Raw genomic sequence first — 17823 nt, forward strand, 5'->3', positions numbered from 1 at the left:
GTAGTGTCATTGGACCTGAACTTGCACTTCAGTCAATGGCCAATAAGTTCTCTTATGCTTTTTAGTTAACCTTGAGTTGATAGTTAAAAAGCTGCTATGTAGCACTTCTATTGTAGATGCTTTTGATATAGTGTTGAATTGTGGCTTTCAGTACACAGAGGGTTAAGTGAAAAGGTTATAGTAATCTAGTGTGCATTTCCCCCCTTAAAAAATGTGCTCATTAGCAGTAACAAGTCCAAGTTTTAGCCCATGTCAGTAATTTACATTTCATTGCTAAGTGACTGCTGTTGTTCAAGGGCTCTTTCTAAGGCTGTTGAACATACTTGTATTGGGAATAAACAGAGTAGAAGAATGGAAAGCCAAATACCCTGCCAGGCTTTTCAGCAGGATCTGAAGTTTCCAGTAGATCACTGATTAGCAGTGTGTGGAGCTGTGTGAAAATAAAAATATAAAAAAAAATCTCAGGTAGCTTATCTTATTTCAAATCTACTTTGCAGCCATCCTCCTTAAATTTTTCTCTCCTGCCAGGCCTTCTCTTAAACTGCAGCATATTAAAGACAAAACAAGAGAACAATGCACTATGCACCAGGCTCCTTGGTCCCCCTTCCCCCTTTTCTTCCCTCCCCACCTATTAAGCAAAGTCTGATTGTTATGGGGACTAAGGAAACAAAGGACTTGATAGGCTTTGCTTCTCCCTGGGATCAAATTATAAGGCTTTGAGATCCTGTGAATTCTTGCTCTGGGACTCATTTTCTCCATTTTGCCTGATTGGTACCAGCTTGTTCTAGCATTCTTAATTTGAAGGCATGTATGGCATGAAGATGACAAATGGCATGAACTGGGGGAATGTGGTGGCACCATGGTATGGTAAAGATGCTGTGAGTACTGTTGTTGCTGAGCTCCACAGAGGCATTGCCATCTGTGGAAAACATTTGCACAATTTCATCTAGCATTAAACTTGCTATCACTGTGAGCAGCAGATAACATTTCCTATGTCCTGTGCATTGGTAGATCAGAAGAAAAATAATAATAATTAAACAATGTGGGGCTTGATTATTTCTTCAGTCGTATTTATTCTTTCTTCATCCAATGTGGTCATAACTTTCCCTTAATTTTCTCCTCATTTTCAAATGTTAATGGAAATCAGTTTACTCTTCCTTCTTGTGGCCCCCCATCTTGATTGTAGGAATTTGAAGACATTAACAGTCTGCTTGGTGTAGTGTATCCTGTGAAAATAGGCTGATGGAAAATATCAAAACATGAGAACAAGATTCATTATTAAAGCAAGAGACTTGTAATTAACTCCCATCATCTCGACTTTGGCTTATGGTGATCCTATGAATGGGAGGCCTCCAAGTCACCCAACCCTGCTAAGGTCTTGGACTTCCAGGGAAGATGGTGGGTTTAAGCTTTCCCTTTTGTGGGTTTCTGCAGGGGAAGTAGTGATGATGGCTTTTAACCAACTGGAGGTACATTCTGGTGGGCAACTGATCTTCTTTGATCAAGGGAAGATCAAAGGGATTGCCCATTGGTCTCCATTACCTACCAGCTGCTGTGAAAACCTCAAGAAAAGGTGTCTTGGGATACATCATCATGCTCTACTGCTGTCTGCAAAGCCTGAAGGGATGCAAAGGAGCTCTTTATGGACACTGGACCCAAAATTTTCACTTTCTTTATTTAACATCTATTAGATTTTATTTTGAACATCTGGATTAAAGAAGTGTTGGACTAAGCTAAGATACTTTTGGGTCCTAGGCGAGAAATACAACATTTGTTGTCTCTTTAGAATAACATTTCATTTTATTAATTACTTCAGTCAAACCTCCATATCCATGGATTCCATCATCCATGACTTGAAAATATTTTTAAAAATCCAAAAATCAAATCTTGATTTTGTCAATTTATATAGGGAAACATTTTACTACTCCATTATATACAATGGGACTTTAAAACCCACAGATGTTGACCTCTACATGGGGTCTTGCAACCAAACCCCAGTAGATACCAAGGGTTCACTGTAACTTAATTCTGGTTACAAAAATTTTAATTGATTAAAAAAGTGAATCCTGAAAGTCTAATTTAAGTGACTCAGTCAAATCAAAAATAATTTTAGTAAGTAACCCCTTTTGCTAGAAAACATTGTTGATTTTAATATGTTAGTTCCTATACTGCCAACAGCAAATGAGCCGGACAAATATTGTTAGATTTTGATCTACCTTTTGCTCACCTTGGCCTAATTTATCTATGTAACAATGCTAACATATTGATTTGCCTAAGGCAATTTAGCAAGAGCTTAAGCTTTCCTGCTGTTTACTATGAGTAATATTTGGTGAAAAGTATGTAATAACCAGTGAATTGTAACAATGCTTTATTTTACCAAATGGGGAGGGTTTGGGGGGCATTTTTAGTAGCCATGTGCTCATTTAGAAACTGAGTTTCATGGTAGTGCAAGTATTGCAGTTTGAATTTACCAACACTCATTAACCAGTAGAGCACATAAAGGATTACTTTTCTAAAAAATAGTCGCCTGCTAGGAGCAGAGATTGAAAAGCTACTGCAGCTCCTAGAATCCCCTAGGCAGCATGTTCAAGTAGCCATGCTGACTGGAAGACTCTGGGTATGGTGATCTAAAAATAATTTTGACATGCTTCGGTAAGGTTACAGGCCTGTTTCACAGATAAATTATGAAGGTGTCCAAATGACTTGTTTGACTTGTTACAGTTACCTTATGGGGCCTGTTCATTGCCCTTGTATCTGAGAAGATCCAAATTTTCCTGGTAGCTTAGGAAAATGCCTTTGCATCAGGTGACATTGTTGTCTGTCATGTCCATGGGTGGCAACAGTTCTCAGGGGTCTCAGGCAGTGGTCTTTCTAATCACCTGCTATAATGATATACCTAAGATGAATTTGTTTTTCACCTAGTTGCTTTCCTTATAAGTGTCTTTTAAACTGTACAGCTGTACTGCTTTGGTGAGATGGGAATTTGCAAATGTAAAAATACCTAGAGCGTATGAGCTAAGAGTAGAAAAAGATTAAACAGATAATAATTTATAAGGATGCAGACAATTCTGTGTCCCTCTACATACTTACTTGGAAGTGAGTCTCCTTGAATAAAATAGGTCTTAGTGCTGATTAAACACACATAGGACTGAATTGTAAAACGCTAAACATAAACAGGCAAAATTTGGGATTATCTCATATACATAAGATGTCCTTTCAAATTCTTCACCTTTTTGGAGAAAATATTAAGGAATATTTTACATAATAAATGTAAAATCTGGTATGAGATTTCGTACCAGAATGTTCAAGCCCTATATTGCTTGATGATAACTCGTTAAATGAAATGGAACAAACATTTCTTGCAGTAAGTTCTAGATTTTACTGAGGCTTGAATGTCACATTTCAAATAGTAATATTGAGATTTGGTTTCTTGCATTTATGGTCATTCATCTTTAGACAGGCATCATTTTGGCTTTATTTTCTTACTTAGAGCTACACAAAATTGTTCTTAATAGTTACTTGAATGCTTGATAAACTTCAGGGTTCATTGCTCCTGTACATTTTTCAAATTATTAGCTTCTTAATGCATATGGCTTTAATTTACCTCCTACTGACATTCTTAAATGGGTTTTCAAGAATTTTGAATGTGCGACTATGATAGTTATGCCTCCACTCTTGGCCCTGATTGCTGACACAGAATATCTTAAGTAGTCTTCACAATTAACAGGATGCAGGTTCAAACAGTTCTACTGCAAAAGCTCAAGATTCCCTTGAAAACAGATTTGTATTTGGTTTCCTGTAGTGTGTTTGCTCCATTTATTTCTAATGAGTTGCCAGAAGCTTTTGAGAGTGCTTCCTCTCTTGCAAAAAGACATTTGTGTTGTTATCTATTAACATTGCATTTATTGATTCTTCAAGATGAAATCTGTAAAATGTGATAAATGTATGTAAGTTGAAGGAAGATCTATACCAATATATTTATATCAATATTGTCTGTGACACAACTAGCCTAGGATTTCCCTGCTCTTCTCGTCATGATTTCCCAGTAAAGACATATAGAACGTTTTTAGTTTGGGATTTGTAAAAGAAAAAGCAAAACAAAGAAATTTAAAAGAAACTATTTTAAATTATGAAACTTAAAATAAAATGAACATTCGTTATGTAAAAAACTGTTTTCAAGAGCACAGAAAGACTTGTTTTGTTTAGTCTGCTGTAGTGGAACTATATAGACTGAAATCCTCCATGTAGAACATGATAGTAAAACAGCCAAATAATGCTTCTTACATTTTTGATGTGTAGATTGTTGCAATAAACTGTTCTGCATTGTATGCAAAGGGACCTTGCAGCACCTTTGAAACTAACTGTGTTAAAGAAGTTGTAGCATGAGCTTTTATAAACTTGGTCACCTTGTGTTTGTGGTTGGAATGATAAATGTTGTTAGTCCTATTAATACTAAAGTGAGGTTTTAAGGATTATGCTCTCTGGCATCTTCTTTTTTTGGGGGTGGGGGTGGGGGGAGAATTCTACTTGCTTCAGAGGTCAAAAACTCAGAGGACAAATCAAGTTCTGACACCGAAGGAGGTTCCTAAATCCTCTTCCAGGGCTCAAAAATATTATACAAGGCAAATCTCTAGAGAAAAAAGAAAAATGTCTGCCCTCTGAAACTTCAGTGATGCCTAAGAAGAATAAGGATCAATCTTCCAATTCCCCCCCCCCCCCCCGCAACAAAATCCTTCCACTCAGGAGCCTTACCCATCCTCACTGATGTCTTCTCATCATCTCCCAAGCCCAGTCTTGGACAAAATTGCTAAAGATTTGGATATGAAGCCTAATGAAGTACAAGTTGGTCCCTACTCAGAAGGGAGATTCTTGTCAAATCATCCCTCTGCTGAAGCCAGACTATCAGTCATTGCAAACTACTAGAGTTTGACACTAAAAGCAGTGGTTCTTGAGGTGCTTGAATACATTGAACCAGACAAGGAATCTCACCATCCCACCCTGTCTTAATCTCAGAGTAGTTTTTATCCCTCGAGACTTCCCGATCTTGATACTGACATTCTCCCTCTTCACTTTATTAAGGTACCCTTTTGTTGGGACTGGTATTGTTCTTATTGTTGGGACTGGTAACATTCTCCCATCTTATTTCTGGGAAAGGTACCCAACGTATTTGCACCATCCTCACCATTATGACTAGGACTTGTACTACAGTTATTTGATTTATGAGGACTAGTATAGAAACCATTAGTCCCAACCTCAGACCATTGCTGGCTCCCATATATCTGAGTCCAGAAGTGTAGCATCCATGACTTTTAGACCTCAGCTCCCCCAAGACCTCTGATACAATCACCTCTGCCAGCCAGGGAAACTGCTGCCAGGCCTCCAATCCAGCCGATACCTATTGTCCTGACTGTTATAACCGTTCTCATCCTGACACTGATGCAAGGTCACTTCTACTCCATGCTTTGCTACATCTGCACCTCAGCCTCCTAGCAGGGTCTATAAGGACTCCTCTGCTGGATCATCATTAGAGGAGAAATCAGGCCACTCATGTCTCGGGGATCACTCTGCTTCCTCCCTTAACCTGCTGGTAGGAGACCAAAATCCTGTTTCCTTTTCAGATGATCTTGGCACCTTGGCAGAGCAGGTCTCCAGAATCGCTAAGGTCCTAGATCTTAAAATTAAGGCATCTAAGCTGCCTTTTGAGGACCTGGTCTTTAAGAGTATTGATCCCCAAAACATGCCTCCAACCTACGCTTTTGATTCTTTAGATGGTGGTGTGTTACTCCTGGCAGATTCTGGCCTCATTTCTTTCCATTTCAAGGACTGAAAATCCATACTGAGTGCAAGGAGACAACTGTGCTGTGCTTTTAAAGTAGACTCAGCCAAATTTGATTTATTGTCAGAGTGGCTCAGTCTGGATCTCCCAAGAAGGCCCATACTTTTCCAGCTGATCAAGAGACCTCATCAGACCTATTGAATGACATCCAACTTGGGATGTCTGCAATTCACAAACAGTTGATGAAGTGCTCTTTTGCAGCAAGATGGGCCTCCTTTCTCTCTTTCCTACAGAGTAAGGCTGTTGGGTCAGACAACTTTTTGTTCGAACATGTGCTTCAATTTGTTATGTCTTTGCAAGCCAAAGACCTCTTGTACTCTTCTCTGAAGATCCACCTGGTGGCCATCTCTGTTCAATCCATGCTTCAGGATGCCAGGTAGATCTTCAAGGTTGGTTTACCTGAAGTTAAAGTTTTTCTTGAAGGGCTACATACAGCTTCATCCACCTAATCATGGACCTCTCTCTATATGGAGCCAGTCATAGAATCATAGGGGTGAAGCAGATGGGCCAATTGGAGCAATCTGCAGCCACTCCAGCTGCAATTGCTCTGGGACTGCAGCGACTGGACGCTGCAGTCCTGAAGCTGGCTGCTGCCATGCCCCTTTTTGGGCTGGTTTCAGGCTGCTTTACCTGGTCTTAGAGTGGCTTCCAGCTGCTTTGGGGGCATGCGTCATTTGAATGCCATGTCCCCAAAGTACCTAGAAGGCACTTTATTTGGTCTGTCTGCTTCAGGCTTTAGAATCATAGAGGTGGAAGAGACCACAAGGGCCATCCAGTCCAACCCTCTGCCGTGTAGGAACACAGAATTAAAGTGTCTTTGGCAGATGGCCATCCAGCTTCTGTTTAAAGGCTTCCAAAGAAGGAGACTCCACCACATTCCAAGGGTTTTTTCCCACTGTTGAACAACTCTTACTGTCAGGATCTTTTTCCTAATGTTGAAGTGGAGCAGCAGAAAACAAGCTTGCTCACAACATATGACACCCTTTCAAACAGTTAAGCATGGCTATTATATCATCTCTTAACCTTCTCTTCTCCAGGCTGAACATACACAGCTCCTTAAGTAGAAACCATAAGGCATGTTTTCCAGACCCTTCACCATTTTGGTCACTTTTCTCTGGACATATTCCAGCTTCTCAACATCCTTTTAAAATTGCTGTGCGAAGAACTGGACACAGTATTCCAGGTGAGGGCTGACCAAAGTATAATAGAGTGGCACTATTACTTCTCTTGATCTAGACCAGGGGTCGGCAACCTCCGGTCCGCGGGCCGGATGCGGCCCGCAGGCGCCTTTCTGCCAGCCCCTGGTCCCTCCTGCCGCCGAAATCGCCGCCGATTTCGGCCGCTCCAGCCGCCATTTTGCCCTTCAAAATGGCGGCGCCCATTAAGAGGCCCGATACAGCCTCCGGAGCCCTGAATTGGGGCTCCAGCAGCAGCACCGGGCCTCTGGGAGGCCCGATGCGGCAGCCGGAGCCCTGAAACGGGGCTCCAGGAGCCGCACTGGGCCTTCAAATGGGCGCCGCCCACCTCCCTCCTGGCTCCGCCCACCTCCCTCCTGGCTCCGTCCTCCCTCCTCCCTCCTATAAATGGAGGGGCGGGGGGGGAAGGAGGAGGAGGCAGAGAGAGAGGGAGGGAGGGAGGGAGGGAGGGGAGGAGGAGAGAGAGAGAGAGGGTGGGAGGGAGAGAAGAGAGAGGGAGGGAGGGGAGGAGAGAGAGAGAGAGAGAGAGAAAGGGTGGGAGGGAGAGGAGAGAGAGGGAGGGAGGGGAGGAGAGAGAGAGAGAGAAAGGGTGGGAGGGAGAGGAAAGAGGGAGGGAGGGGAGGAGAGAGAGAGAGAGAGAAAGGGTGGGAGGGAGGGGAGGAGAGAGAGCGAGAGAAAGGGTGGGAGGGAGAGGAGAGAGAGAGAGAGAGGGAGGGAGGGGAGAAGAGAGAGAGATAGAGAGAGAGGGGGTGGAAGGGTGGGAGTGAGAGGGAGGGAGGAAGGGAGAGAAAGAAAGTGGTTTGAGACAGTGGCATGCGTTTTTTGCTGTTTTGTGGCCATGCCTGGTCGCTTCCATTCTTGCAAATATTGCTATTATTATTGTTGTTGTTATCCTTTGGTATTCTCTTTGCACAATCCCCCCACATGGACTTGCTTGCTCTTTTCTGGGTTGAGACAGTGGCATGCATTTTTTGCTGTTTTGTGGCCTTGCCTAGTCGCTTCCATTCTTGAAAATATTGCTATTATTATTGTTGTTGTTATCCTTTGGTATTCTCTTTGCAAAATCCCCCCACATGGACTTGCTTGCTCTTTTCTGGGTTGAGACAGTGTGCATGCATTTTTCCTGTGTTATGGCATTGCCAGCCCTAGTAGCTTCTTGCAAATATTATTATTATTATGCGGCTCCGCCCCTGGAGGGTGGAAACTCCGCCCCTGACACGTGGCTCCGCCCCCGGATAGTGGAAGCTCCGCCCTGGCATGCGGTTCCGCCCCAGAGGGTGGAAGCTCCACCCCCCCGTGTGCGGCTCCGCCCCTGGAGGGTGGAAGCTCCACCCCCCGGCTTCGGCCCCCCAGTTGTCCGAGGGACAGCAACCCGGCCCCTGGCTCAAAAAGGTTGCCTACCCCTGATCTAGACACTATATTTCTCTTGATGCAGCATTGACCTTTTTAGCTGCTGCATCCCACTGCTGACTCATGTTCCACTTGTAGTCTACTAGGACTCCTAGATCCCTTTCACATCTAATCTTGTTACACTAGGTGCCCTCCATCCTATGTCTGCATTTCATTTTTTTTTTTTTTTGCCTAAGTGCAGTAGCTTACAATTTCTCTGTGTTGAAATTGATTTTGTTAGTTTTGGGGGTTTTAGTTGTTGGGTTTCAGCAGGAGCGCACAGCTTTTATGTATGTGAGTGGGGTTACTACCAAAACGCATCTCTAAAAGCTTCCAAAAGATCTCCACACATCTGCAGAATGACTTTCCTTCCTTATGTGTGAGTTCACAGATGACTACTCAGAGAACCACAGTTATGGGCAGGCAACCTGTTATTTCTGTGCGTAAGCGTTTTTCTTACTAACGTCAATCTTTCTGAAGAGTTTAAAGGGGATTTCCAGTGCCACAAAAGATTATCTCAGCAGGAAGAAATTGGAGTCAGAGCAATGGTCCATGTATCTAGTGTCGTCATGGTTGAGATTTGAATTAGGGGACTCCTGGCATGGACATAACCTAATTAGGTAAAAGAGGCCCCTTCATTACCATCTTAAAATAACCACACTTTTTTTTGCTAGGGAACTCTTTGCCTTACTTATTTTTTTTTTAAATATTCAGCTTGCAAATAGAAATGATAACCATACAGGTTGTTGCTAATAAGGATAGTATTTAACTATGTGAATTGTGTTCCAGTGGACTTAGATTACTTGATAATCAGCTGGTATACAAAATAGTGAACTGAAGTGTTTTACTTTTGCAACATATAATTGAGTTAAGAGTTAGTCTCAGTTAATTACTCTAAGAACAGGAAATCTTATAGAATAGCAAGTACATTTCTATACTGCTTATCAGTGAACTAGCACTCCCTAAGCGGTTTACAACATGTAAGCCAATTGCCCCCAACAAACTGGGTACTCATTTTACTGACCTACAAAAGGAGGGAGGGCTGAGTGGAAGCTGGAGCCCTGCCTGGGGCTTGTGGTTGTGAGTGGCTACAGTACCTGCATTTAACCACTGCACCACCAGGGCTGCTTCTATACTTATTAATTGAAAATCTGGGTTTATGCTTTTGTGGAGCTGATAATGAGGCTAGGATATTGTCAAAACATATTAGATCTCTAGTTCCAGGATGCCTTTGAAATAGTTTTAAGCTAAGATAGGCATTGTAAGAGCCAGTATGTTGGGGACCCATCATGGTATAGTGGTTTCAGTGTTGGACTATGACTCTGGAGAACATGGTTGATATCCCCACTGAGCTATGGAAACCCACAGTGTGACCTTGGGTAAATAATGCTCTGTCAGCCTCAGAGTAAGGCAAAGGCAAAATCTTCTCTGAACAAATCTTGCCAAGAAAACCCAATGATAATTTTGCCTTTGGGTTGCCATACATTGAAAATGACTTCAAGGCACACAACAGCAATACAGGATAAGCGTAAGCAATTTATAAGATGTCGTGGTAGTCTTTCTACATTTTTATGTAGCCATAGCATACAGGAGAAAGTGGAATAAAAGCTTTTGGCCCCAGCCATGTTGAAGGGGTTGGTCTCTTGGGTATGCTCTACACCAGGTCTTCCTTCCTGATAAACTAGCTATTTCAGGTCTGCTTTTTGTCTCCTTAAGGATTATTGTTAGAAATCAGCACCCACAACCTGAATTTGACTTCTCTGTAGTGCTCACAGTATTGTCACTTAATGAGCATCGCATCTTGAAACAGTTAAAAGGGTACAACATAGTTTTTGCATCTCATAAATTCCATTTCCCTGACATCATTCATCAAAGGAACTTAAATTTCTTAAGAGGAGGGTCCTTTCTGTCTGTCTGGGACTTGTAGAGCTGTTGCCTGCCAACATGGATAGCTTTTGTCTCAGCGGCTTTCGATACCATCGACCATGGTATCCTTCTGGAGCGCCTGAGGGAGCTGGGCATTGGGGGCACTGCTTTGCAGTGGTTCCGGTCCTACCTCTCGGGCAGACTCCAGATGGTGGAGCTGGGGGACTGTCACTCCGATAAGAGGGCCCTTACATCTGGTGTCCCTCAGGGAACGATCTTGTCCCCTATGCTATTCAACATTTACATGAAACCGCTGGGAGAGATCATCCAGAGACACGGGGCGCGGTGTTATCAGTACGCTGATGTCACCCAAATAGTCTTCTCTGTGTCTCCGACTGATGCAGTAACTAAGGATGGCATCTCTCCTCTAGATGCCTGCTTGGCGTCGGTAATGGGCTGGATGAGGGAGAACAAACTCAGTGTGAATCCAGGGAAAACGGAAGTACTGGTGATAGGTTCCCCAGTTTCGGGTGGTGAGATCTGTCACCCGGTCCTGAACGGGGTCACGCTCCCCTTGAAGGACTCGGTGCGCAGCTTGGGAGTGCTCCTTGATTCGTCGCTCCAGCTAACATCTCAGGTGGATGCGATGGTCAGGAGTGCTTGTTATCAGCTTCGGCTGATACGCCAGCTGCGTCCCAACCTGAACCATGGGGACCTTGAAACTGTTGTACATGCTTTGGTAACCTCTCGACTGGATTTCTGCAATGCGCTCTACATGGGGCAACCCTTGTACCAAACCCGGAAGCTGCAAATGGTGCAGAATATGGCAGCTAGACTGGTCACTGGCAGTTCCAGGTCGGACCATATAACGCCCATCTTAAAAGATCTTCACTGGCTGCCTATTCGCTTCCGAGCTCAATACAAGGTGTTGGTTTTGACCTATAAAGCCCTAAATGGCTTGGGCCCAGGGCACTTGGAGGACCGCCTCTCCCCATATAATCCGCCCCGCACACTCAGAACGTCTTGGACAAATCTGTTGGAGGTCCCTAGGTCACATTTTGTGAGGACCTCACAGAGGGCTTTTGCCATCGTCACCCCTTCTTTTTGGAATACGCTCCCCGTAGAGCTCCGCTCCGCTGCATCGTTAGATTCTTTTAAGAAAAACTTAAAAACACATTTATTTCGGTTGGCATTACCACCTTAGTTATTTCATTCTTTTCTCTGCCCCTGTTTCCCTACTGACCACGGACCATTATAAATTCGATCGTTTTCTCCATTTCCTGCCCTTGTTATATGTGTTTTATATTGATTCCTGTTCCCACTTCTTGTAGCAATGTTTTTAACTTTTATATTGTAATTTTTTCTATCTTGTATTGTAATGTTTTAATCCTTTGTAAGCTGCCTTGATCATCTCTATGGAAAGGCGGGGTAAAAATAAAAATTATTATTATTATTATTATTAATTTAGACCAGTGGCTTTACACAGTATAAGGCCATTAGTTCTGAGGCCTTGCCTTTGCAAGATATTTTCTTGGAGTTTAGTTTTCTTTTCTTGTCTGAACTTGGTTCATTCTGTTGGGGATCCAGTCACCTGTCTGTGAATGTCATGAGAAAATCTCGAGTGGTGTAGCTACTCTAGGGATGCTGGGTGTTGATCAGTGTGAAAAAGCACATGTAATCCTAAATTATATATAAAGACACAAGTGGTGCATGAGGGAATGTCAGTTGATTGAATTCTGCACCCATCAAGAAGGCCTCATATGTGCATTGCCAAGAGGGTAACTGTGTTGTACTTAATAAATACTGTATTCTCTTTAAGGATTATTATGAGCAAGTGACCAGCTGTTCAGCCACCAACATCTACCTCTTCTTTCTCCTCTTTTTGTATTGATCAGTGGTACCAAGACAGAGAGAAGTTAATGTAAAACTAAGTAGACTCTTTAAGCTCCCCTATCCTCTGCTGGAAATGTAGATGCAATAACATTTGCAGTTGAAAAGGTTCATTCTCAGTTTCTAATGTTTAAGGATGCAAATGAAGCATTTTGTCTTCACTGTGGCCTGGAGGTGTTAATACACAGAAAGAGGTTTCTAGGATTAGTTCCACAGATCTCTTTTATCATGTAAAGCCTATGACTGATTTCATGCCAAGTACTGAAGAAATGCTGTATGGAAACCATCTCTAGAAAATTCTTAACATGTTTCACTTTGTCTCCACCTAAACTATGTAGAGACTTATATGCAATTCGAAGTCTTTCATACTAGTTTAAATGGGCTTGTCCAGCATTTAAAAAGCTGTCTTGGGAAAGAACAGTGTTCATAATGGATACATTAAATTTACTGTATCTGACTGGAATCCTCTTGGAGCACACTACAGTAGCATAAACATAGTTGCTCAAGCAGTTCTTTTCAGCACAACCTTCTCATAGGTTGTGTTAAATGTGGTCCCCTGTGCCACTGAGTACATTTTCACACCTCTCTGTTGCTTGTCCAGTTTTGAAAGGAAAGGAACTGTACTTTGTTCTTCGTAATGTTTAGCTGGAATCTCTTTTCCTGTTTGAACCCATTGCTCTGTGTCCTACTCTCTGGAGCAGCATAGAAAAGATTGCTCCATCCTCAATATGATATCCCTTTCAGATTTAAACATGGCTATCACATCACCTCTTAACCTTCTCTTCTCCAGGCTAAACATACCCAGCTCCCTAAGCTGCTCCTCATAGGGCATGGTTTCCAGATCTTTCACTATTTTGGTGACCCTCCTCTGGACATTCTCCAGCTTCTCCACAGCCTTGTTGAACTGTGGTGCCCAGAAGTGGACACAGCGTTCCAGGTGAAGTCTGACCAAAGCAGAGCAGAGTGTTACTATTACTTCTGTTGATCTAGACACTATACTCCTCCTATTGAGGGAGCCTAGAGTTGCTTTGGTTTTTTTTAGCTGCTTTATCATACTGCTGACTCATGTTTAGTCTATGGTCCACTAAGACCCCTAGATCCCTTTTGCATGTACTGCCATCAAGCCAGGTGCCACCCATCCTGTATTTGTGTATTTCATTTTTACTGCCCAAGTGTAGTACCTTACCTTTCTCCCTGTTGAATGTCACTTTGTTAGTTTTGACTAAGCTTTCTAATCTATTAAGGTTATTTTGTATTCTGATCCTGTCCTCTGGAGGATTAGCTACCCCACCATCACCACCAATTTAGTGTCATCTGCAAGTTTGATAGCCATGCCCTCTATTCCTTCATCAAAGTTAATGATACATATGTTGAATAACACTGGACCCAGGACAGAACCCTGTGACACCTCACTAGTAACTTCTTTCCAGGATGAGGAGGAGCCGTTGTTGAGTACCCTTTGGCTTTGGTTGGTCAATCAACCAGTTACAAAACCACCAAATGGCTGCATTGTCTAGCCCATATTTTACTAGCTTTTAAAAAGGAATATCATGAGGGACCTTATCAAAGGCCTTACTGAAATCAAGATATGCTACATCCACAACATTCCCTTCATCTACCAGGCTTTCTAACTATGGTTGACTTTGGGGCCATTCAGACTACCTTTTACCCCAGATCAGAACCCGGATTAACCATGGGAAGTTCATATTGGCCCTGATCCTTCCACAAGCAAAAATGAGGCTTTCACACCCATTCAGGGGTAAATGCCCCTTGGTGAAGGTCTTTTGAAAGCGGAGTAAAAGCTGTATCTTTTGAGAAAAACTGGGTCTGGCAAATATGAACTTGTCCCTGATCATAATTGGGTCAAGTTCAGGGGAGGGGTTTAGGTCAAAGGGAGGACGGAGGGTAGAACATGGCTCCCCTTCATCAGAGCGAAGGAGGAGGAGGAAGAAGAAGAAGGAGCCAGGGGAAAGAAGGGGGCCATGAAGGGCAGAATCATGAAGGAGGAGGAAGAAGAAGGAGCAGGGCGAAGGGTCAAGTTCAGGGGAGGGAATTAGGTCAGAGGGAGGGCAGGGAACGGAACATGCCTTTTTTTGGAATTTTATTTTGACAGACTATGTGAATACTTTTTCTACAGGTAGATACATAGAATGTGTATGCTTGTGCTACATTTCCCTTGCATTAGCTTGCTCCCAGCCCGGCACCTCACTTTGTAAGAGGCTTTTTTTCTAAATTATTTTTTATATGCAAATGCTACAATGTGAATGTTACAAATGTTTCTCTTTCAATTTGGCAAATTGATACAGAATGCTTTTGCTACTGTATGTGTCTGTAAGGAATTCTGGGGTGGCTGAGGAAAAGCAAAGGATGCAGAGATAGCATTCCAAGGTGAGGAATTTATCATCATCATCATCATCATCATCATCATCATCGTCGTATGTGTATGAGGCATTCAGGGGTTGCAAGGAGGGATGATGCAGAGATGGCATTAGATTGCATTTTGGGGTTTAAAACAGGCAGAGGAAAATCCATAATCTATAGTGACCCAAATACACACAACACACACACACACACACACACACACACACACACACACACACACCTGCAGGTTTTTAAATTTGACAAAATATGCACACATTGCCACCAGTTTTTTTAAAAAAAAAGGGGGGGGGAAGCACCCATCCGGTTGCCCCATTGCTGTAGAAAACGTCACCTTTGATGAAAGCGGAACTGAATTTGATTGACAGCAAAGGAGCCTTGTTTTAAACCGGTACCTGCAAATGCGAACTCTCCGCAAAGAGCTGCAATGGCATTCAGGGTTAAATTACCCTGATTAAGGTAAATTATAGTGGGCACTTGCTTCCAGAGAGATTCGGGGGGGGGGGACCCAGATCTACCCAGTTCCATCCAAGGTAAATGGGCTAGTGGGAATGTGGCCTTTGTTGGAAAATTTGCAGAACTGGTTCTCTCAAACTCTTACTAAGAGGTGGTGTTGGGCCTGTGTCAGAAATATATAGGGCTTCCAGAGTGCAGAGTGCAGAAATTGATTGGCCTTTCAGAGTGCAGCAATGACTAACTATTGGTATTTCAACATTGATTTTTGAAATTCTAGCCTTGAGTTTGCATTTCCTTATTGAATATATTATAGGAATTGAATAACAATGAGAATTTAGCTAGGATTCCATTCGTTGTTATTAATTGCCCTCAAGTTGGTCCTGACTCATGGCGACCCTGTGGATGACACATCTCCAAGACCCCCTATCTTCCACTGCTCTGCTTAGGTCCTGTAGATTCAAGCCCATGCCACCCCTGCTTGAGTCCATCCATTTGGCATGTGGTCTTGCTCTCTTTCTACTGCCGTCCACCTTCCCTAGCATTATCATCTTTTCTAGCTAGTTATGCTTTCATATGATATGGCCAAAGTACAACAGCCTCAGTTCCACAATCTTGACTTCTGGGAAGAGTTCAGGACTTCATATGAACATAGAAGGCTAATTGAATTCTTCTCATTATCTCTTAATTTTTGCGAGGAAGATGTCATCTTTACTGATTTTTTTTAAAAAAGCAGTGGTGTTTCTGTATTGTGTGAAAAAGAAGATATGCAAGGCATTTCTATAATGTCTGTTACAAACTCCTCTTACTATAGACTGTATTCAGGAATTCATTTATACTGGGGAGACCAAACAAGCCTACTTAGCACCTGTTGGGAAATGGCTGTGTACCCAAAAACACTTTACAGAAACTTTTGCAAATGCACATAGATTCCTTGGCAGAAAAAGGTGGTATGGGAAGTGTTCCTCTGAAGCTGGAAGTCTTGAAATCTTGATGGGATAGGTTTCAGTATAGTGCCGTCTAAGTATGTGAAGCAGTATTCACAGATCCATATCTTGAGAGGCCTGTTAGCTACAATCTATAATCTGCAGGGAAAGTGAAAGGTGATATAAACAGGATTAATCAGGGAAGAAAATGTGATGGTTTCAATTATATTATTTTGCCTTATAAATACTCCTGAAAGGGAGTTTGTTTGAAAGCCTTCTCTGAAAGATTTAGTTTGAGGAGGAATTAACAGAGATAAGATACAGTAGGTGGTTGCACAAAGGTTTTCTGAAAGGCAGTTTCAGACATAAGAAGCAGCAAAGGAAAAAGGATAGAGTCAAGCAGGAAACCTTTAGATGGCTAAGGTTTGTGGATTTAGAGGAAGAAAAGAAATGTTAACAAGATTAAATGGGTCCTGAAGGATGAGTATCTTATGCTGGATCCAAGTGTGGACTAGAAACCAAGGTAGGAATTTAAGGAAAAGCATTATAATTTTAGGGAGACTATTAAAGAAATGGATAATTCTGGCAGCAGAGTGCTGAATAGACATGATGGAGCTGAAGCCTCAGAAGATTAGAGAATAGAAGATGGCAGTAGATTGCAATAGTTTGGTATCCCTAGGGATCTCTCTTTCACTTACGTTTTTTAAAGATGAAATATGGGACTACACTTCATCTGTTGACAATACTGTACTACACTGTTGTAGTGCTATTATCCCACTTTTACTGCTATATCTTGTGGAATACTGGGATTTGCAGTTTTGGAAAGTACATTCAGAATTCTCAGCCAGAAACCTCTTAGGCCTCACTAAACTACAAACCCCAGAATGCCACAGGAGACAGTCATAGCTGTAAAAGTGGAATAATAGTGCTATAACAGTGTAGTGCAGTATTATCTTGTCTCTTGTCAAGATTTACTGGGGCATTACATTCATGTGTCACATACTTACGCAACTAATTGGGCCTTTTCAAGCATCATCCAAAGTGACATCAGTTGCTTTCTTTAACAGGTATAGGTGCACCAGTACCCTGTTCTTCCTGCTGTCACAACAATCTCAACAGACAGGCCTTGCTTGAATCAACAAGCCCTCCTCTGCACTGAACATAGCAGGCATCTTGGGTCACACTTGTAGTCACTTATTTTTCCTAATGCTGATTGACTGGGAATGTGAAGGGGCAGCAGAGGGATGAGAAAGCTTGTTAGTTGGAGGCTACCTTGTTGAGGATAGAGGAAGGGGGACAGGAGAGGTCTGTTTGGGGAGTGTTGCTTTGGACTAAGTGGAGGTTATGAATACTGCTGCTGCTCCTGATGCTACAAATACTGATCTGTAGTGGAAGAGCTAGTGGGGTCCCACAGGGCTCTGTCCTGGGGTCAGTGTTATTCAACATCTTTATCAATGACCTGGATGACAGAATTGGGAGCATACTTATCAAATTTGCAGATGACACCAAATTAGGAGGAATAGCTAATACTCCAGAGGACAGGATCAAAATTCAAAATGACCTGAATAGACTTGAAAGCTGGGCCAAAGCTAACAAAATGAAATTAAACACGGAGAAATGTAAGGCACTGCACTTAGGGCAGAAAAATAAAATGCACAGATATAGGATGGGGGACACCTGGCTGAATGAAACTACATGTGAAAGAGATCTTGGAGTCCAAGTGGACCACAAGTTGAACATGAGTGAACAGTGCGATGCGGCATCTAAAAAGGCCAATGCCATTTTAGGCTGCATCAATAGAAGTATAATGTCTAGATCAAGAGAAGTAATAGTGCCACTGTATTCTGCTTTGGTCAGGCCCCACCTGGAATATTGTATCCAGTTCTGG

The 17823-nt window shown here is 42.5% G+C and overlaps 1 protein-coding gene across 8 annotated transcripts in view; it reads left to right on the plus strand.

The window, feature by feature from the left end:
• PCCA (propionyl-CoA carboxylase subunit alpha) overlaps nucleotides 1-17823 on the plus strand; it is a 308554-nt gene that overhangs the window by 80803 nt on the left and 209928 nt on the right. The window lies entirely within an intron of this gene.

Source organism: Sceloporus occidentalis, unplaced genomic scaffold (genome assembly GCF_023333645.1).
Source record: "Sceloporus occidentalis isolate IW3139 unplaced genomic scaffold, rSceOcc1.0.p SCAF_2, whole genome shotgun sequence".
Classification (NCBI taxonomy): Eukaryota; Metazoa; Chordata; class Lepidosauria; order Squamata; family Phrynosomatidae; genus Sceloporus; species Sceloporus occidentalis.